Below are 22,504 nucleotides of genomic sequence, written 5' to 3' on the forward strand. Positions count from 1 at the left end.
CCTTTATGTTACCAAACCCCTTGTATGCACCCCCTACATATTGTACAGAGTTCTTCATGGAGAGTCAAATCCCTTCAGACACTGATGCCCCGTTGGACGCCATGTCCCTACTTCATAAACGTTTCACCTACTAAGCACATCCCCCCTTGTACAGACGTCTTCAAGGAGAGCCTACTCCCAATAGGCGCCCAAGCCTGTTTGGTAGCCCTGCTCCTACTATATGCACTCTTTAACTTGCACAGAAGTATTTACAGACAGTCCGCTCCCTCCAGACACCCAAGGCCCTTAGGTGTATAATCCCCTACTATGAACACAGTTCACCTTCTACAGAGGTCTTCATGAAAAGACCACTCCCTCCAGACACTGAAGCCCATTTGATGACCTAGACCCTATTAGGCACACCCTTCCCTTTGTACAGAAGTCTTCATGGAGAGCCCGGACCATACAAACACCCAAGCCCCATTAGTTGGCCATGCCCCTACTGCGCACACTCTTTACCCTGTACAGACGTTTTCATGAAGAGCCCACTCCCTCAAGAAACCCAAGTTCCATCAGGTGAATAATCCCCTACCACACATCAATTTTGCCCTATGCACAGTTCTTCAAGGAGAGCTCACTTCCTCTAGACATCCAACCCCCCCCCTAGTTGGCAATGGCAATGCCCCTCCTACACACACTCTTTGCCTTGTACAAAAGAGTTAACTCTTGCCAGACACTCTAGCCCCATTAGTTCGCCACGTCCCTACTACGAACACTCTTCACCTTACAGGTAAGTCTTCCGAGAGAGTCCACTCCCTGCAGACACCCAAGCTCCAGTGGGTGGACAAGGCCCAACTATGCATCGACTTAACCCTGCGCACAACTCTTCAAGGAGAGCCCGCTCCCTCCAGACAGTCAAGGCCCAATAGGTGGCCAAGTCCCTACTACGACATCATTCCACTTATACAGAAGTAGTCACAGGGAGCCCACTCTCTCCAAACACCCAGGCCCATTAGGTGACCAAGGCCCTACTACAAGCACAAGATGGGTGGCGGAGGAAGGTGAACACACACACTTAAATGTCAACAGAGTTCCAAATGTCCCAATCAGCATATAACATTAAGTAACGGGTGCTCAAGAAGGAGGAAAAGCCACCCCTTCTTTTTCTGTTCAATCAGGTCCAGGTCATAAGCAAAACACATTGAGACCTCCAAAATAAATCAACGATCAGTTCTGTAGTATGTTTCACCAACAGCCTTTATTTTTCTCAAATCGTCTTTCAATTCTCTGCCAACACGTGTTTCATCTTTTCTGCAGATTTGGCAGAAGACTTCATCAAGGCTACCATGATACACATACATGCCTTAGGAGTCATCCCTGGACATGAAGTGGCCAGAAAATTGTCACCTAGGTCACATTCACCACGTGTACTTGAGATATTATTGTGAACTATCAAGAAAGACAGTACTTGTTATACATTATATCTATAGCAGGCCTAGTCACCAGTGGCACAAACCAATAAAGTATCCCAGAGGACAGAAGCTGAGTATACCATAGAAGTGTCAAAGGTTAAAAATGAGGTGATCAGTGAGATTGATCCCCCACCAATGAACGACTGACTGTCACGATATCTGCTCCCCTAGTCAGGTATAAATCGAGGCTGCATCTCTTATCCCAAAGTCTCCAAATATCTAGTACTTCAGTCCTGCATTATATATCATACCCTTCACTACTAATACATGCCAGGGAAGTAGTCAATCAACGTCATCATACATATCTATCTAAGCTCACCTCCAGCACTTGCAAGATATGTAGGTGCAAGGTCGAATCTCTAAAATCAATTGTCCAGTCACTGTAGATAACATATATGTGTGTGAGACACTGTTTCCTTTCCTTCTCTAGTAGTATACATATGTACTATCAATCTACGTGGCTATTTCCCAGCATTTGCTTCAGTGTGCATCATCCTACAATACCCTTCACAAGAGTACAGCATGCATCCACAAGTAATTAGTACCTAATATTGTCTGTTGTGGCAACTTCTCCACATTGTGGCAAGACGTATTTGAACATGATAAGTAACTTATCACAGGAGCAGCAGAGATTTGGGGGCATATTATCAAGGGCTGGCGACAATATTATCGCCGCTTTAGCGTCCATTTTCGGGCAAAAACCGGCGATAATGATATCGCACTATCAGCAAGGACACGCTAGCACGTGATTCCATGCCTCAGCGCCCGTTTCCTAAACGCCCAGCTTTGCAATGCTAATGATATGCAAAGTGGACGTACCTAACTTAAATAACGTGGATAATGCCGCTAACAAACCTTTCTCCTATGATCAATCTGCTCGCTAACCTGCGTAGCGACGATAAAAGTAGCGCTAACAAGCTTATAGCAGGTTTCATTACGCCTGCTTTGAATCTTACTCAGCCATTATATCCTATGGGAAGTGGATTGTAAGGATAAGCCCACCCTGCCCTATTTACAAGGATTTTCCTATCGCTGTGCTTTTATCGCTGGATTTCCAGCAATAATCGCACATTTTACCACTATCGCTGGATTTTTTTTCGCATTGGAGCTAACCGTTGATGATAAGGCGCTATCTCTACGATATAATCCAGCGATAGCCAGCAATAATTATACTCACGCTAAGAGAGGCCAGCGATAATTATCGCTGCCGCTTGATAATATGCCCCTTGGTGTTTTAAAATATTTCATCTACATGTCATTGTCGGCGTAATGACAGGGCAGAGTGCATTATTATTGTCCAAAGTATAAACAAGAATTCTATGCTTCACATGTATCAGAACGCTCAGCAATGATTCTGTGTTTTTAATAGCTGTAATTCATCTGCATGTCAATATCAGCGTAATGCCAGGACAAAGTGTATTGATGTGCCCAAGTGTAAACCCAAGTGTAAACAAAACATGTAAGCATTGCAAATGCCAACAATATAAGTGCCCAAGTCTTGACTAACTGTATATACGTGTGTTGTAACTATAACGTGGTGCATGCAACATTAGGGTAGGGTGTTAAAATATCGATTACAAAAATATAGCTGACATAAATATCGTTGTAAAAATATCGTTTACAAAAATATCGACACCCTATACTTAAACAGGTAAGTACATAAATATCGACTCCAAAATATCGTTGTAATTAATATAGATGTAAAAAATATCGACTTTTTAAAATAATTAAAATTACATTAAATAATAAATAAATATAAGTACTATTAACAAAATGCATTACATTACTTTTATTTTTTAACTATTTCAAAAAAAATTACTACACTTTTTAATTATAAACTTAATAAATGTGGACATATAAATTGATTTTACACATTACTTTATATAACAACAATAATACATACATATAATTAAAATACCCCTTTACCCAAAAACCCAAAACTGACCCTGAACCCTAAAAATACCCCTTTTCCCAAAAACTGAAAACTGACCCTGAACCCTAAAAATACCCCTTTACCCAAAAACATTTTCACTAAAAAAATCCTGTACACACACCTAAAATTAATTTAAAAATTAACATAATTAATTACATAATTATTATTCAATTAACTAATTGAAATTAATAAACTATTATTTATTACACTATTTATATTCATTTAAAACGTTAATTAATCTATTATTTCATTATATTTAAATACCCCTTTACCCAAAAACTGAAAACTGACCCTGAACCCAAAAAATACCCCTTTACCCAAGAACTGAAAACTGACCCTGAACCCTAAAAATACCCCTTTACCCATAAACTGAAAACTGACCCTGAACTCTAAAAATACCCCTTTACCCAAAAACTGAAAACTGACCCTGAACCCTAAAAATACCCCTTTACCCAAAAACTGAAAACTGACCCTGAACCCTAAAAATACCCCTTTACCCAAAAACTGAAAACTGACCCTGAACCCTAAAAATACCACTTTACCCAAAAACTGAAAACTGACCCTGAACCCTAGAAATACCCCTTTACCCAAAAACATTTTCACTAAAAAAATCCTGTACACACACCTTAAATTAATTAAAAAATTAACATAATTAATTACATAATTATTATTCAATTAACTGATTGAAATTAACTATTATTTATTACACTATTTATATTCATTTAAAACATTAATTAATCTATTATTTCATTATATTTAAATACCCCTTTACCCAAGACCTAGACCCTATTAGGCACACCCTTCCCTTTGTACAGAAGTCTTCATGGAGAGCCCGGACCATACAAACACCCAAGCCCCATTAGTTGGCCATGCCCCTACTGCGCACACTCTTTACCCTGTACAGACGTTTTCATGAAGAGCCCACTCCCTCAAGAAACCCAAGTTCCATCAGGTGAATAATCCCCTACCACACATCAATTTTGCCCTATGCACAGTTCTTCAAGGAGAGCTCACTTCCTCTAGACATCCAACCCCCCCCCTAGTTGGCAATGGCAATGCCCCTCCTACACACACTCTTTGCCTTGTACAAAAGAGTTAACTCTTGCCAGACACTCTAGCCCCATTAGTTCGCCACGTCCCTACTACGAACACTCTTCACCTTACAGGTAAGTCTTCCGAGAGAGTCCACTCCCTGCAGACACCCAAGCTCCAGTGGGTGGACAAGGCCCAACTATGCATCGACTTAACCCTGCGCACAACTCTTCAAGGAGAGCCCGCTCCCTCCAGACAGTCAAGGCCCAATAGGTGGCCAAGTCCCTACTACGACATCATTCCACTTATACAGAAGTAGTCACAGGGAGCCCACTCTCTCCAAACACCCAGGCCCATTAGGTGACCAAGGCCCTACTACAAGCACAAGATGGGTGGCGGAGGAAGGTGAACACACACACTTAAATGTCAACAGAGTTCCAAATGTCCCAATCAGCATATAACATTAAGTAACGGGTGCTCAAGAAGGAGGAAAAGCCACCCCCAAACTGAAAACTGACCCTGAACCCAAAAAATACCCCTTTACCCAAGAACTGAAAACTGACCCTGAACCCTAAAAATACCCCTTTACCCAAAAACTGAAAACTGACCCTGAACCCTAAAAATACCCCTTTACCCAAAAACTGAAAACTGACCCTGAACCCTAAAAATACCCCTTTACCCAAAAACTGAAAACTGACCCTGAACCCTAAAAATACCCCTTTACCCAAAAACTGAAAACTGACCCTGAACCCTAAAAATACCACTTTACCCAAAAACTGAAAACTGACCCTGAACCCTAAAAATACCCCTTTACCCAAAAACATTTTCACTAAAAAAATCCTGTACACACACCTAAAATTAATTTAAAAATTAACATAATTAATTACATAATTATTATTCAATTAACTAATTGAAATTAATTAACGATTATTTATTACACTATTTATATTCATTTAAAACATTAATTAATGTATTATTTCATTATATTTAAATTACTTCCCACCCTACTCCCCTATAAACCCACAACCCGCTATGGAACTATTAATACTAAATTCAACTGAAAATACATTATTAAATAATAATATACTACTAAAAATACTACTTTGACTACAAATATTCATTAAAAACACTACATTACTTATAATTATTTAAAAAACGATATTATTGTAAACTATGTTTTTGTAAACGATATTTATTACAACTATATTAATGTTAACGATATTACTTACCTGTCTGTCGATATTCTGGTCAGACGATATTTTTGTCATCGATATTTCTTCCTGTAGATATTTTTGCAGCGATATTTAGGTTAGTCGATATTTTTACGACGATATTCCTGCTCTGTACCCAACATTAGTATATCCATATTCATATTGCATGCTTCATAAATCTATATGAGCCATCAATCTATATGCCCCAGTTTAAACATGCTGTATATGCGTGCATCTGGTCTGGCATACATCTGGGTAAGGTTGTACATGCCACATGTAAAATTTGAAAAAACAATGCAGCCCCATACCCGAGAAGAGTGCTCTTGACGTGCATATCCTTCGTGGAGTATCACGGGATTCTCACTGGCTGCCATCTTGTTGCTTATATGTATACCAGTATCCAAGTATTACACAGCTGTTTATAGAGGACGAACTGGCAAGTGAGCATAATCACTGTGGTCGCCATATTGAAATGGGGTTCTGGCCCATTATAATGGTAATAATCACCTAGTATGTTATTCAGTGCGTTTGTGCAGCTGGACAAATTCTGTGCAGCAACAACCCGGCCACCATGTTTGTAATCTGATGCTAACTATCCACTATGTAAAATAAATGTCTAGTCTTCATCTTTCAAACCGCTACTACACACACCTTTCATCTTGAACTGAAGTCTTCATGGAAAGCCCATTCCCTCTAGAAACCCAAGCTCTATTAGGTGATGAAGCACCTACAACACTCAGCCTTTTGCCTGTGCACACCTTATCATAGAAGACCAATCCCTCCAGACACACAGTCTTGATTTAGCCACACCCCTACTATGCATAGCCTTTGCCCTGCACAGAAATGTATTTAAATTTAAAATATTTTTTATAGAATAACAAACTTTAATATATACTTTTCCATAGGGACACCTCTGCCATGATGGTGGAGATCACTGCCTACATCTGCAAAGTTACTAGTAAGTGTTGGCAAAGACAACAAGTCTGGTTTTAAACTGCTTATGCATTCAAACACGCCTTTTGCCCGGTTTTAGCACATCAAAGTCAGATCTACTGACTTTGTCAATGCTATGTTTGCCAAGAGGCCGACAAGTGAGGAGCTCCGGTCGGGAGCTCCCGGCTAGGTATTGCCTTTTTGGGTCTAATCCTCTGAAAATCTACCCCATCCTTGGACCAGTATAAAAACCTGGGGTCATATTTGATTGCGGTCCTTTTTCTCTCCAACCTCCTGCATTTGGCTCAAGATCTTTGGAGGGAACGCAATTGATATTTCTGGCAGCGCAGATTGAGCAATCATGGCCAATGCCCGGTGGAGCTGCTAGACAGCTATAAAGGAGATTGGCTCCGGGTCACCCCCCTCGGCCGTCACCTACCCAGCCGGACATTGGGTACAGGTCTCCTCGGCTCTCCGTTGCATCTCCTTCCTCCCCTGCCTTTCCAACGAAACACCGATGATCGACAACACCTTCCGGGACATCCCGCTACACCTTCGGGGTTTACTGCTGGAACGCTCGATTATTGTGCCACAGATAAAGCAGCAACGAGAATGCAGTGACGCTGCCGCACTGTACCCTTGAGCCTGTTTTCCACTGCAACGTCCGAGTGAGCGTGCCCTCCCGACTCTGAGCTTGTCTTCCATGGCAAATCCAATTGAGCACACCCTCCGGACCCCGTGGCTGCCTCTCCTCTTCCGGGGCTGTGCCTGGGCCGCCGATCCGATTTCCCCTGTCTCTACAGCAGGTTGGGTGGGGATATTGCTACCAGAATTTCCAAGTTGACCCAAGAGTTATCGGCGATTTCCAGCAGCCTTCCTTCCTCCCTATCCTTTGCCTGCCTGCCCCAACCAGTTCTGCTCCTAGAGTTAGGTTTTGCTCTACATTTTTTTGCTTGGATTTTCTGTTGATCTGTGGGTCCACCATTTTGTGCTGTGGTCGTTGGTTACCGTAACTCTGGGTCCGCCATCTGGACTGCTGCGACCGAGTCCTTGATCACTGCTTGCCGCTGGTCCACGCTTTATGTCGCCTGCCTGTCCATTGCTTCTTGATGACCCCCTTTGAGATGCCTTTCACCCACCCCGTCATTAATGGTCGCTGAGAAGTGCCCTTATTTCGCCCCCTCCTTGTGGTCCCTCCACATTGCCAAAGTGACCTCAACTCAGTAAGTGAATTTTGGCACTGGACGTTGTGACTTCATGACCACAACCGGTTTGTGGGCTCGTTTACTCTAACTTTTATGTAATTTCTTCCATAGACGGTCTGCCAGATCTGATCTGCCTCCCAACCCCCTGTCTCTACCCCCCTCCCCCATAACTTATATCCTCTATGAGGACTTGTCTTTTATTTATAGTATGCTACTGTAACTAATGTAACTACGCAAAACTGTTATTCATGTAAAGCGCTCTGATACCTCCGGGTCTAGTCAGCGCTATATAAAACTTTGCAAATAAATAAATAAATGGTGTGCAGTAAAAGAAGGCAGTACTAGAAGCTGTTATTAGGTGTACAAAGTGTGAGTACCGTATTTTCCGGCGTATAGGACGACCCGGCGTATAAGACGACCCCCTACTTTTCATGATGAAATGTAGGTTTCGTCCTATACTCGCCGTATAAGACGACCCTGCCGGCTGGAACCTTCTGCAGTCCCCTTTCCATGTCCATGAACTGAGTAGATGACGTGCGCTAGTGACGCTCCTCTACTTCCGATGAACGTTAGGTTTATGGCGCCAGATCAGCGCATATACCGCTGTGTCTCTAGGCTGAAGACGCAGTAAGAAAATACCGAAATGCCCCGTGGACCCTCTCCCATCGGCACTACAGCACTACGGGACTGTACCGGTAAGTAACTGTGCACTAAATCATGTGCAATTTTAGATTAATGTACCGGTAAACGTGGGAGTGTGAACGCGCGAGTAGAGCCCAGGTCATATTGGAGGGTTCCTGGGTGCAAATTCAAAGTCGGTGGAGCGTTGCTTCCACTCATAAAAATTTGGTGTCCGGCGTATAAGACGACCCCCGACTTTTGAAAACATTTTAAGGGGTTAAAAAGTCGTCTTATACGCCGGAAAATACGGTAACACAATCTCGCAATACCAAATGAAATTAATAGGTGTCCTGTAATTTAAAAAAGAGAAGTAGCAGCTTGTAACTATGGCAAAATGTTGATAAATAATAATAAATGTGCCAGTACGTATATTAGCTATACTGGATTCATTGTTTCACTAAAAGTACTGTATTTAAGGCCTACAGTGGTACACATAACCTGTGACAAAGAAAAAGTACCGCAAAGGCAAACAGAAGCACAATGGACCACAGTTCCAGCAACTCAGAGCAGTGCGCACAATGATGCAATGAGAGACAACGAATAAGGATCACAATGGCAGATACAACCAATGACACAGAAGAACTGCAGTGGTACACACAACCAGCAACATTGAAGAAGGACCACAATTGTATGTACAGTTTTTGTGAGGAGCACACTCACAATGAAAAGAAACAGGGCAGTTTAACATGGAGAATGAAGCAGGAGACTGGATAAAATACTGAGTCATGTAAAGGCACAGCTCACCAAGAAAAGCATAAAATGAAGCGATATTTGTCGGATTTTACTTTTAGAGAAAAATAATTTAAGTGGTGTTTTTTTCTGCACCAACAATATTTTTATTTAAACATAACACAACCTAAAAAAGAGCATTTAGAGATCACATTTTGGATAAAGATTTACATGTCATGCAGAATGTCTTGCCTTTAGAGGAGGAAGCATTCTTTTCAAGATGGGTGCCACTTTCACCTGACAGCTCCTGCCACATACTGAAAACAATGCACCTCTACCATGATAAATGGGATCACTTCCTAGGGGGTGGAACAATGCACCAATCAGCCAACAGCATGACGTGAAGTTGTATCCGAGAGTAGCACTGTCTATCTACTCTAAAAATAGACCAATACCCCTTCCCACGATTAATAGATTCATGATGAATGACATGCAGAAATGTTTGCAATTTACAGTGTTCAGAATTATTGCCAAATTTCTTGTATCGCAAAATCCTAAGTGCTTCATGTCAAAATACCGACTAATCCTGTGCACAAAGCCTGACTCATTTACGTTATGCAAACATCCTGGTTCATGATTTTCCCAACTCCTGGTGTACATAAATATGGGTGAATTCAAGAAATAAAAGCTGGGTAATTAGTTAATTGTTCACTTCATGCATAACTCGTTGCATTTCATGTAAATCACAGTATGAACAAATGTCATGACAGTCATAAACAAGACATATGATGATTGCTATATCCTATACTTTGAAAAGGTATGAAATGCACAAATCCTAACAGGTTTATGTTGTGTAAAAACTGATTTTAAAAACACCATTCTAGCAAATGCCCAGGTCAAAGCGCCTTGTGGGCATTCATAGTACGCAGACATCCTGTCCATACCATTAGTAAAGCAGAGCGCGTGCTTAGGTCCCTAGGCAACATCCAACAGGATCAGCAGTGGGGTGGACATACCATGTGCAAACACCATTTAGATCATGCTGTGCACGCACGTAGGACATTTCGTGGCATTTGCAATTGGCAAACCATTGATTACCTGCGTGGGCACTCATCATGGTTGCTACAATGTACACAACACATGATGGGGTGTTCATGCTATGTACACACCATTGATAATCCACTGTATACACAAGTCCTCGTTAATAAAGGCGTGCAGACATCCTAATGCACTGGAATGGAAAAATGCTGGTAAATGCAGTTTGCATTAATCTGGAAAATTGAATGACGCGCACAAATACTGGCTACTTAATTGGTCGGGCGAAGACTTGGACGTGTTGCAGTTTTCAAGAATACTGTAAATGTAAATGTGTTGTATTTGTATAGCGCGAACAGTAACCCGTAAGCATCCCGGCGCTTGTACTCCTACCACAAGGGAACCCCTCCTGGCTTTTCCTTGTGAGGTGTCCACTCCTGGGCATCCCATGGTGAAACCAGGCATCCCTTGTGTATCAGGGGCCATTGTGGAGACTAAGCAAGCTATTGCCCAGAGTTGCAGCGTGGGGCCCATGCTTAGATTCGGCACTGAGGCAAGAATATCCGGTCAAAGGAATTTAAGCCCAATCCCACCGAGGCGGGAATCGAACCCTGGTCCCTGGCCAGCACTCTGCATCAAAGTCTGCCGCTCTAACCATTGAGCCACACTTCTCCACATACTGTTGGAGAAGGTGCTTAGCTTTTGTCAATATTAAAATAAATGGCTAAAAGCTAAAATATTTTTTGTCTCATAAAGCACACCTTGCCATAGTCGTCCCTGGCACTGATGAGAACTACTTGGGGATGAGGATGTGCTCCATGTGAAAGGGTAGAATGCAGTCAATCACAGTGGAATTAGCCAATGGCTGAGAGCGTTGACTCTTGGTCCCATGTTGTATACTGCAATGGACAGGAGAAAAATGTGAATGACGCAACAGTAGACCAATGGATGAAGAAGGCTGGTTCAATGCCCCTATAAGTAAGTGTATCCTACATATGCTTTTAGCAAAATCAAAAGGTCAGACTAATGTCATATCTAAAATAAATAACATCTCCTGCCTTCCCTTACTCTCCCGGCTCACCAGACTTGACAAAAATAATAATTTTAGGTGAGGATCACCATCTCACTGACCATAATTAAATAATTAACCAAACAAAGAGCTCTTGCAGCTCCTCTATAGTTTGCTCCATGGGTTACGATACTTCAAGTAGACATGCGATACACAGCATTGCTTTGGAGGGTCATGTTCCCCTGCCCTCCACAGTTCCTATGCCAAGGAGTGATTGTCCAGTCCGGCCTATTCCCGCCAAGGGCATCATTGTTGGTCCGAGAAGTCTCTAGCACAGAGAGCTTCAATGGATTTCCAGCTGATGATCTATTCTAGCTATAACACTGTTTCCAACCAGTCAAGTTTGACTGACCCTGACAGGGCCCACACTTGCGGGGCGGCACGATTCAATGCCAGCACTCAACCCAGGGAATCTTTGTTTGTTTTTGATGACATGCATAAAATGTCTATGCTGTGGAAGTTGAATATAAATTCCCTCGATTTGCCACTTTGTGGAACTGTAAGTGGCCTTCCCTTCCCTTCGCTGTGAGGACACGTTGCTGCCCCTTGTGTTAAAGCGGTGAGCTCCTACCTCCATGCAGTGGTGTTGCTAATGGCGCTTTCATGGCTCCCACAGTGGAGAAAATGGTAAAAAATCTTGGGTAATATTCTTTTGTGATCCTGTGGAAAGCGTGACAAGTTCTCTGAGGCGGCTACAGACGAACGAAGTGCAGGCCCACTGTAGTTGTGATACGAAGAACCCGGGACTCTGCAACTGGCATCATCACAGCTTGGGAATCCGTTAGAAGGTTTGCTCTGACAAAGAGCTTCTAATCAGCCCCGCTCATTCGAGGCGCTATACTTATTTATTTGCAGAGTTTTATATAGCGCTGGCTAGACCCGGAGGTATTAGAGCGCTTTACATGAGGATCAGCAAGCTACAAGTTACAAAATTACAACAATTACAGGAGCCAAGTAGAACATAGGGGAAACAAACAGTGTTACACAATAACATGAGGTACTAGCGCATAGCATAACCAAGACACATGTCCAGAGAGGCAAAGAAGGGAGAGGGAGAAGGTACAAAGGGGTAGGGAATGCAGATAGGATCGGGCAGACCAGCAAGGGGGAAAGTACTTCAGGGGATGGATTCGTCGGATGGCGGGGGAGGAAAGGAGACACAACTGAGAGACGAGGGAAACCGAGTCCAATGTCCAGCTGGGTAGGTGATGGCCGAGGGGGGGAACAGAACCTTATCTCCTCTATAGCTGATAAAACAGCCATGATTGTATGGGCTCCGAGGTCAGCAAAATTCACGGTCCATCAGAAGATCATGAACCAAAATCACGGTAATTGGAGAGTTGAAGGGCTGCCGTCCATATAACCTCAGGTGAGCCAAAGGTTCAAGGAGGGGGTAGAACTCCGGGGATTTGAGCCGGGAAGGTAATCCCTAGGCAGGGTGCTCCCAGCCGGAACTCCTCACATGTCGGCCATCTTGACCAAGGGAATCTGCAGGTGCCAGGATGGTCTACTGAGAAAAGATAAAAAACGCCTGAGCTCCTGGGCGTGACTGTGTGCCCGACCTCGGGGCACAGTAATGGACCCCCAGCACCGAACAGAAGCAACCTGTCCTTCGATGCTGAGCCAAGTCCTGAGTCCACCTGACCTTCGCCGTTTTAGGGTCAGGCAAAGATTGCATTATTCCTAAGGGGCGCACTCTAAGCTGCCAAAAATCTATACCACAGGTAAATAGTTAATCTGTGCTTAGCTTGGGGTTTACAGCATCCCATTGCAGCGATTGGCCACAGATGCCAACCGTACACATAACTAACATGGCTGGCGAATCGAAACCATTCTCCAGCGTTCAAACACCTGACCATGTTTAACTCCAGGCAGGGACGGCTCTAGGGCGATACGATGGGTGCTACTTCAGGATGTGCTGCGTTGTCACACACATGGTGGATTTAAAAGCACCTGTTGCAGGTTCCTTGCCTCCAGCAATTTTCAGCAACAATAAAAATGTCAAGATAACTCTGGTGATTAATGGACCTTCTAGATAGAGTTCGCGTTTTGTCTAGTGGAGGTTTTGACTCATCATAAAGTAGCACCAAGGGTGAATATGCCTGCTGCAAAGAACATGTACCATGCAGATCACAGAAGTGCATATAATGTAAATAGTTCAGTGGATTTTAACTTTTTGTACTTGCATTTTGTACTTGCAATTTCTAAATCAATACCCTAATATAGAACAGGTAGCAATTAACTGTCATCAACGAGCTGCGTGGAAAACTGTAAGGTATAGCTTAGAGCTTTATGAGGTTTTCCCCAGTCTATTATTATCCAAATGTTGCAAAAAGGGCTCATTTGGATAGAAATTAATTCTTATTAGTAAAGACATACCCAACCATAGTGGTCCGTTTTAAATTCGGAGTTCTTGCTACTCCAGAACAAGCGCTCTTAAACTATACTGTCCCCCAGTATGGATGACATGTGACTCCTATACCTTGTAGTCCTCTTTCTTATGTAACATTTCGTATACACTGATGTACACATGTGAGTCATTGTCTCTGTGTAAGGTGTGAGATGAAATGTGCTCTGACACCCAACTCTTCTATGAGTAGTGGTATAAAACAAAAGAAAAGCATACAGGAGAGAGTGGTTATGGAGACTTGAGGGTCACTGTTAAAGGGTGGTAGTGAGGGAATTCATGGAGAAGGGGGTCATGGGGGAAGGGCGCCAACAAACATTGTCGCCCACGGCGCCACCAGCGCTAAAGCCAGCTCTAACTCCAAGTAACCTGAATGGAACCTGGAAGTGTGGCAGTTGTGGGGATTTGTTAAGCATTTTTCTTATCTTCGGTCACAGGGGTGTGTTTTCCGGCGTATAAACAAACCGCAACCCACTAGAAGAATTTATTACTCCATTGCCTCAGCTCTAATCATTTTATTTTGAAGAGGGAGGTCAGTGAAAAAGTGCGAGATACTAGTCACGTGTTTAAATAATGTTTTATGAACCACAAACCTGGGATATATTTCCGGCCTACTTCACAAGACTTCACTGTGTGAACCCGGAAACCTTAATTTATTGCATAGTTACAACATCTGAAGCGCATGGAAAAGGGTTCCCAATGGGAACTAGTATTGATAGCTGTATAGAAACAGCGGTACAACAGGTGACCATGCCTAGCACCGATAAAGGAAATAACTGGATGAGGATGGTGGCGCGTTTCTACGCACACAACTATTGTGTTCAATAAGAAGCTTTGCCGTCCTATGACACACATACAAGCACATTCATCCACTTGTAAAAATCTGTGCACAAAGCATCTGTGTGACAGTCCACGTGCACAGCAAGAAGTTGACTTACTGTACTGCATTTAAACTGCACAGATACCGCTCTATAAACATGAATGAAAGGGCCTATTTATACGTTAATACAATAAGGGGCGTATGAGGGAAATATTTATTGACCTAGCATTGTTATAGTCCCTATAAACACTGAAAAAACCAAGTATAACAACGGGTCAGAAGAAACATAGTGTAGCTATCTATACAACTGTGTGTTATTGACAGAACACAATCCCTGAATCCAAGGTATTCATGGTGAAACAATATGTTCCCATCAGATACCCATCCTATACCGCCCTACATCATTTGGGATCCTTCACCCAAAGGAAGTGGAGTCAAATCCACTATGGATTAGGTAGATTGTGTCCTAATCATATATGAAGGAAATGGTGATGTATAAATGAAAACTATGTGCTGGTATCAGGGGGCAAAAATAATTAGCAGTGCAAAAAGTGCTCTCTGTAGCGTGTGATAGAGTGAAGTTAATATTGGGTTGTGGGAGTGGAAAGAAGAATTTTATTAGGATCCTACCCACACCCAAGGTTAAAAAAACAGTGCAAAGTAGTGTTAACAAATAACTACTTAGGTCTTAACTAGGTCGACATGTTTCTGCAGTTTTGGGGCTCACAGGATACCCATCTGCTTCATCAGGACCTTTACGATCAAATGCTACTGCTGATAAAAGTGTGTTAAGTGTACAAAAATCATATCACCCACATTCTGGGGAATGAACTCTCCACCTCACCCGGCTACAGCTCAGGTACAAATGGAGCACCGCTCTGTCCGTCGGTACTCCTCGCCTTCCTCTAGGCTGACAGTGGGAGGTGTTTATACGTGTTTATACGTTGCCTTTTCTTACAGGCATGATTCTAGCAGACAATGACAGTCGTAAAGCGAATACCATTGAATAGGCTAATGACAACAGCTGTTATTCAAATGGCCAAAATATTAATTGAAGGTGTCTAGCATGTAAGTGAATATTGTTATATACATTACGGAGCTTATTTATGAGAGGCTTACGCTGTTGGAGCGCCACTTTCTTTCATGCCCGGCAGTACAAGCCCCTCAATCATATCTATAAGGCAAAGCATGGCGATACTGCAGGGCTTTGCATGACCTCATTGACATGGAGTATGACATAGCAGTGTAAGTTGCTGTATTGCGTTACTCTGCGTCAAGGAGGCATTCCATGGGCATCGCATGGGTTTTCTCAAGCAGCACCCATGGATTTTTTGACACAGCCCCAGATTAAGTTAATCACGCAAATCGGGGCAGCACCATAACCGTATGCCTCCCCAGAACAGGCATAATATGGAGAAATATTTGTATTTCTCCTTGGTTTTTCCTCTTTCCATGTGTGCTGCATTCTGCAGCACAAGCACAAATAGAAAGAGGAAAACACCTCTCAGGGTTGTTTTTGTGCAGAAACAAACCTGCCTGCAAAGGAGGCTCCCTTGCATCGTGGTGCAAGGGTGCCTACGTTGGCGCCAGGCAGAAAAGTATGTGCCAGTGCAGGGGGAAAGGACAAGAATGCACTGTATTTCATAAACACTGGGCATTCCTGCCCTTTCACATTGGCGTAGGGCAGGGTAGCAAGAAGACCTGAGGCCCTCAGTGCAGATGAAGCAATGGTTTAAAAAGCCATGTTTCAACTGAAATATTGAAATATCATGAAATATTTCCATAATACCTGCACATTATCATCCCCATGAAATATGACTTTCATTCTGATTTCATTGTTATCATGTCATAAGTATTACAATGCATTTATATAATGAAAGCACGGAAACAGACTGCTCATATTTACAGTTGTTCTTAGTTTGAGACACGTTTTTTCTATGAAAAGTAAATGAAACTTCAATATTATATTGAAAATACAGCACATTGTAATTTGAACATCGAAGACAGTAGCAGTGAAATCATTCACTTCTTATTTCTGTAATTTTTTATTGTATATAAAAAAATATATATTTACATGGAGCATACATGAGTGAAAGAAGAAAGGAAGGAAAAAGGAAAAAGAAGGCGCGGGGGGGGGGGGGCTATAGCAATATTGTCCTGCAATAGTTCGATCTTTGCAATGGTACGTGGGGTCGGATAGTTCGAATAGTCCAAAAAAGAAGAAGTCCGTTTTCCGAGTCTTGCTTGGCGTTGTCCCCCCTTTTGCACTGCCTGGTGGGTATAACGCCCCGGACGATAGAGAGGATAGAGAGGGATAGAGGTAGGAAAGGAGATAGGAGAGTTCTTTCACTTCTACTTGCATTGCACGCTTTTGACACAGTAAAAATGTTGTCTATAAAACCCCACATCATTAACACCATAATTGAACCCTTTTACTATATAAGACAACACTTTAGCCAGAGGCACTGGAATTATGAGATGTTGAGGCTGCTGCATTTTCCACATACATATGGATTCTCCATACTTGTCACATTATTCATCATGTGCTGTACTATCTGCAGTTTTCAACGAAAAAAATATTTCTAACTGAAGCGGACCAAAAAGTGCTAAAAATGCAGCAAAATATGTTGCCACGCAGAGAAATGCCCTTCGCAGAGGTTGATTGGTCCCTTTTCTGTTGATGATTTCTGTATTTGTGTGTCTAAGGGTACTAATCAGGTGAAACCTTTGCATAGATAGTGCCAACGGGTAAAAATGTCGCGACCACAAGGTAATAATACCACTAAATGTGCCACAATACGCCACATAATTTTGCAGCATAATTTAGTCGACTCTGACACATAATTTGGCCCTTCCTTGAAGCATAATTCCAGTGTCCCTCACAATAGCCCAGTACTGGCTCAGGGTTTACCAAAATCATTCTCCAGTTAAATAAAAAAAGAATCTTTTTTGTGCAACCTACATCAATATAAAGAAGATGAAATACTTAACCATGTTGCACTTCATTGTCCATTATTATAATCACTGGAATAGTTTGACATTTATAAACCACTCGGCCTTCAACCTTGGTATCCCCTACTTAGTGCATTTTATTGGACCACTACAAATTGGCTTTATACGTGACTTTCTACCACATAATACTAGTTTATCAGGCTAAGTCAGTCCAGACAGGATTGGAACCCGTCACTGGCAGATTAGACACAGGCCTCAGAAGCTAACTTTTAATTGGTTGATGGGTTGCAAAGGTTGGAGAATGTTTAATAAACCGGAATGCCTGAGGCAGAAAGGCGCTAAATAGGCCCCTGTGCTGTAGGATTCACCTTCATAATATGCGGCCTCCCCTCTCCAGAGTGAACTGGCGCTGACCACCAAGGTCAACCTGTGAATCTGAGGCAGCGCTGAGAAGACACCGGCAATCGATTATTCCCATCGCCGCCAATGTGCGCTCTAATCCACTAAGAGTCAAATGAATGAACCATATGTTTATTATAACCACTTGTGTTATCAAGCAGTCTCGCCTGGCACTTTAGAGCATGCCTTCCTCCCTTCCAGCAATTTATTCGCAACGGTAGTTAGCGCCTTGTAATTAAAATCAATCTGTTTGCCAGTCACGGGAAAGTGCGAATAAAAAAGTAAGAATCATGGCATTTATTCATATAGCGCTGCGCTGGCATTCCCAGGCGCAACAGCTGGCTTCCTGCAGCATACGTCTCCATTCCCTACAACCCCTTCAGCTCTAGCGCGGTGTCACCCCAATCACCCTGCCCAATCACTATAACGGCACCAGAAACGTACACGCACAGGAATGCCACCTGCGTGGGGGTGACGGGCGCCGCTGGGCGGCCAGCTGTAAGCAGAGGGGCCAAAGTGCAGCAGGCGGCCTCTCACTGAGGGAATTCTAGAGTGCTGCTGTTATCACCGACGGAGTTTGAATAACACGTTCACTTCTACGCGCCACCACCTGTACACTACCGCCAACCACCAGAAAGCTTGCCTGGTGGTTTTTTAATTTACCCACGGAGCAATCAAAAAGCAAAGTGCGCCCCTCTCCACAAGTGTTTGGGAGCTATAAAGAGTAGAAAGAGGAGGATACACAAATTGCAGAAGAGGGCATAAAGACATAAAAGGCTCAGATGGAAGTGAACACGAGCGAAGGAAGGTAGGTAGGTGAGACCCCCTTCTACCAAGGCTGTCCTCCCACTCACCACTGCTGCTCACCTGGGGGCTCACATGCACGCCGTGCTGCCGGCACTCAGGGGAGCGACTCCGAGCACCTGCTGCCGCCTGACCCGGATCCTGGTCCCGAGCTCTGGCAGCTTCACAGCGGCAGGACAGGTGGGCAGGGCCGGGAGGCGGTATGGGCCGGGCCGGGCAGAGAGGCAGGGCACTGGGACGGGCTCAGAGGCTTCCCCGAGCGACCCGGAAGCTGCACGCAGCCTCCCTCCCTCTTGTTTATTTACGATTTGTATATTCTCCTGACGTGCCAACAAATCTGGTGTCTGAGCGCTTTGTAAGCGAGGCAGTAAAGGTGCCTATAAAATACAGCCTGTCGCATGCCTTGGTTGCTGACAATAATAGCTGGGTCAAAAGTAAGCCGCGCCCTCCCTGTGAATGAAAGGAAAGAAAGGGACCGTGCGTGTTCACAACGAAGAAAGAAACAGCCAGGTGCCTGCAAACACAGCTCTCCGCAACCAGAGAGAAACAAATGCACCGGCAGATGCCAGATGGATCAACAGATATCCCGCATGCAACTGTACAAGACTTAGAAAGCACAACAGGGGCGTTTAGGCAAATACCTAAAGAGGCGTAAACAGGTCCATGGCAACAGAGGCACACACAATCCTCCTCGTACCTAGAAGGAAACAAGTACCGGATTCTTGAGCAACAAGTAGCCACCACATAACACATTGAAACTGATCACCAGCGGCACATGAGAAGGATAACACCCACGTATTAAATATTCATAGGCACAAAGAGAGATAAAGGACTTCACTTTATTGGAGACAAAATAATCAATGTGTAGGGGTACATTTAACTTCTAAGGCTATAAATAAACAAAGGACATTCATTGTTGGATAATGAGACATGCTGCACAAAAATATAACAAGCAGTGGCAAAGATAATAGGTCTCGCCTATGAGAGCTATTAGCTTTGGCAATTTGTTTTGTAGCTATGCCGTAAAGAAGCTTCGATGCTTTGCAGTGTGTCCAAAACACATTTTAGAGGAGTTATGAGATAGCCAGGACAAATACTTTTTTTAAAGTGCATTAGCACTGGTTGCATCATAGTGCTTTTTCCAATAATTATTTTTAGCCACGCTGCACCACATTTTTATAGTTTAGAAAAAGTCATTTTAAGATGTTCGACCATGTGTCCACACGATGCATACACGCTTATATGCATCAGGAAATGTTTTGTTTTCAAAGCATAATATAAGTTGTTCCAAAATAGTGGACGATTCATGCACATGCACAATGATGCGAGGTGGTCCTCTTGGAATGATTATTTTCTGTTATACTCTATTAATTTACTTTTCCGAGATAGTGAATGGCTAATTTGGGACAGCAAATCAAGAAGTAAAGTATTCACATGGATTTAGACCAAATACAGGGCAGCCTGATAGTAGTGTGCAGCTGCTTGCAAAAATAAGAAGATAAAAAAAAATAAATATATATATATATATATATATATATATATGTAAGTATATATATATATACACATATCTATATACATACATATACATTTCACCACACCTTCCCACATCCTGCTTTATATATATATATATATATATATATATATATATATATATATATATATATATATATATATATATATATATATGAAGAAAACGCCATTCTTTTCCGCAAGTTGACCAAGAATAACGAGAGTGAGCCCAGATTTTGTGCTAATTTCTCGGTGATTTATTTAGCAATCACACCAGCCATCCGCCATAACGCGTTTCACCTCCCAAACGAGGCTTGATCACATGACCATATATAAAGCAGGATGTGGGAAGGTGTGGTGAAGCAAGGGCCCAGCAGGAAGGCAAGCAACCTGGAAATGATGGGCTGCTACCAGGCTTTTGCACAGGCAATAAAAAACATAAAGAAAAAAACAATGATGCGGGTGGTAAAAAGGGCAGTGGAGAAATGTGTGGGAGGTGGTAACTAGGAAGAAGAATGCGGATGACGAGAGAGCAATGAAAGCCATGTGTTCCCATGGAATGTCAAAACGCAAACAAAAAAAAAGAATCCCCTGATGTTAGCATTCGTGAGCTATAACTCATCCAGTCAAAATCATGGTAAAGAGGACTCGACTACCAATCTCACCACAAGCAACCCAGCAGGGTGACGGCTTTGTCACGCGACTATAAGTATTATTAGTCTCATTATTACAGACCCTTTCTTGTATTCTCCTTTCACCTCTTTCTCTTCTGCTTCTTTCTGTCGCCCTTTTCCTAATTTTCAGCAAGTCAGAGGGGATTAGCTAAACATATACCTCAAAGTGCCTGTAAAAACTGCTCTACAAACTACGTTTGGCTAACCTTGTAACAGAAAATGCTAATGTACTTGCTTATAAAATACTTTGAAATAAAAAAAAAGAGGCTGTGCTCCAGGGGCAGGTACAAAACCAAATAAAGGAAGCAAGCCACTAAACAAGGAGCATAGAACTGAGGCAGACAAGAAATCTATCAAGTCATGAGCAAGGGGTGCCCCATGCCCTTCTGTATGTATTGTAGACAATGGCTGTTCAACATGAGGAAGCTAAAGGTGTAAGATGGTGACATCTAAAGAGTGGGTCACTGTCTCCTAACTCCGCATGTAACAGGAGGGCGCTTGGACATACAGTGGTCACCCTCGCCCTGCAAGATTCCCTCTTTAGGCTTTGGAAGAGCGACTTAGGCAAACTCTGATATACAATCACCTCACCTAGGGGTCTAGAGGAGGTTTTAATGTATTTGTTTACATATTATCTTCTATAGCTCAGCCTTCACCCAGCTAGGTTTTAGAGAGCGGAAACTAATCGAAAGTGTTCAGCAGAACTCAAACTGGCTAGCTAGCAGGGCATAGTTACAACAAAGAATATAGGGTAACCAAAGTAATATTTGACAATGTGAAGTATCAGAGTATCATAATTATGAAGAATGAGATAAACCAAATACACTGAACTCAGCTGGAATAGCAGCATAAAAAATCACGTAAATCACATTTAATCGCAAATGAACAAGCACAGGCAAGTTACAGGTTTGCTGAATAATGATGCAAAAAGTGGCAAATCAGCCATTTAGGCCAACAGTAGGACCAGGATATGTTGACATTAGCATCTACAGGAGGCAGTATCACAGTAAAATATTATAAGAATTTTACAAGTCACTGAGGATTTCCATGACCAGGTAAAGGAATGAGGCTGAAGGCCAAGCTCTATTATAAGGACATGGAAATCCGAGGGGATTTGGAACATACTTTTCACATAGGGTATTTTAATCCTTAAAATACATGGTCACATCATCACTCTTCCAACAAACCTCCTAAATCCTTGGAGGTCTTGCTCCTCCATATGAAAGAGGGTGTGTGGTTGCAGACTTGAAGAATAAAAGTAGGACACGCAGTGCAAATTTAAACACACAAAAAGCAATTAGTAGTTTGTTGCAAAAACATATTAGAATAAATGTTTATGTCAATCATATTAAAAAGTCTGTAACTCAAAATGAGCTATAGTACGCAGAGAGATTTTTCTTTCCAGTAGCAAATTATGTGCAAAATATAAACACATAGCCAAAAATTTAGAAAAACCTAAGATCAATAGTCAGTTCTTGTTTTCATTGTTTAAACTGAAGCTGCAATGATGCTACATGACCTGCCTTTCACCTTGGCTTCTGGCTCTGATAGCAGGCATCACTATATCACAACCCTGCTGTAAAGCGTTATTCCAGTTGTGCCTTGGGGATGTTTGTAGGAGAGTCCCGTTTGCAATGAACCATTAGGTCATCTGCATATTCCTGGATGAAATGCCAAGACGTTTAAGAACACCAGCCAGAGATCAACCTAGAGGTCAATA

At 42.6% G+C, this 22,504-nt stretch overlaps 1 protein-coding gene across 3 annotated transcripts in view; it reads right to left on the minus strand.

Moving 5' to 3' along the window:
• Positions 1–18,787, minus strand: part of CRACR2B (calcium release activated channel regulator 2B) — a 370,935-nt gene extending 352,148 nt beyond the window's left edge. Inside the window, exon 1 of one of the 3 annotated variants that reach the window (XM_086957752.1) lies at positions 18,665–18,787. The gene's annotated coding sequence lies outside the window, so the exon portion shown is untranslated. Of the gene's footprint in view, positions 1–18,651 lie in introns of all 3 variants that reach the window. The other 2 variants (XM_086957755.1, XM_086957754.1) reach the window with 2 other exon arrangements.
• Between the last annotated feature and the right edge of the window lie 3,717 nt (positions 18,788–22,504).

The sequence above is a fragment of the Lissotriton vulgaris genome, chromosome 2_1, assembly GCF_964263255.1.
Source record: "Lissotriton vulgaris chromosome 2_1, aLisVul1.2, whole genome shotgun sequence".
Classification (NCBI taxonomy): domain Eukaryota; kingdom Metazoa; phylum Chordata; class Amphibia; order Caudata; family Salamandridae; genus Lissotriton; species Lissotriton vulgaris.